General features: G+C 52.2%; 1 long non-coding RNA gene across 1 annotated transcript; it reads left to right on the forward strand.

The window, feature by feature from the left end:
* The first annotated feature begins 315 nt into the window (after positions 1 to 315).
* On the forward strand, positions 316 to 927 carry LOC112953685. The gene is made up of 2 exons (XR_003250599.1): positions 316 to 378; positions 526 to 927. It is a non-coding gene; the product is annotated as an uncharacterized LOC112953685 (long non-coding RNA).

Genomic DNA, 927 nt, shown 5'->3' on the forward strand with positions numbered 1-927 from the left:
GCGTGGCCGTTGGGGTGGCCGTTGGGCGCGCGGCTGTTGGGCGCGTGGCCGTTGGGGTGGCCGTTGGGGTGGCCGTTGGGCACGTGGCTGTTGGGTGCGTGGCCGTTGGGCGCATGGCCGCGGTGCTTGCGGCAGGGCCGCCTGTTTCCCGCACGGCCTCATCCTCGGTCCGTGTGAACCCGGCAGGAGATGCTGCGGAAGAGGATGAGGAGGACGAGGATGAGGAGGATGAGGATGACGAAGACGAAGGTGCCAACCACACGGACGTGAAGGCGAATGCGGATGACCCGCCTGTGAAGAGGACGAAGGTCCAGCAGTGCTGAGTGCGGCGCGGGAAGGCTGCTCAGGGCCCGGAGGGACTTGGCGGCCGCGCTCCACGTAAGTGCTGGGCACAGCGGCGCCTCGCGGGGGCTGAGCTCGGCCGCTTGCTCACCTTCTTGAAGGAAAACGGCCGTTCCTCGCCACTGCTTTGTGTAGGGCCCGGATAAAATGGTGCGTTCGGCATCCGCAACGTGTTTTTTACAGGAAGCAAGTACTGGGCTGGAAAGATTGCAAAGAGTTTTCAGTTAACCAGCTGCCATAGACGAGACACCCTGAGCTTGCAGACCATTATGTTTCAGTGGCTTCTCCTGAATCACAATATTTCTTTATATGACTTAAAATCAAGCTATTTTAAAATAAACTAATAAAATATGGAACCTATTACTTTTTCACATATGGCTTTAAATTGGTATAAGACCCACAAGTCATTTATATGGAGACAGAGTACCATAAGACCACTTTGAATATTCAAAATTATCTAAAAACCCTGAACTATCCCTGAACGATCTTATGAGCCTAAAAGATAGAAGATTGTTTCTGCAAATAATAGAAAAAGTTTATTTTATCTTGTGATGAGTTTATCACTCTTCACTGAAGGACTTTCCA

This window comes from Nothoprocta perdicaria, unplaced genomic scaffold, assembly GCF_003342845.1.
Source record: "Nothoprocta perdicaria isolate Ctin4 unplaced genomic scaffold, notPer1 scaffold_108, whole genome shotgun sequence".
NCBI classification, from domain to species: Eukaryota; Metazoa; Chordata; class Aves; order Tinamiformes; family Tinamidae; genus Nothoprocta; species Nothoprocta perdicaria.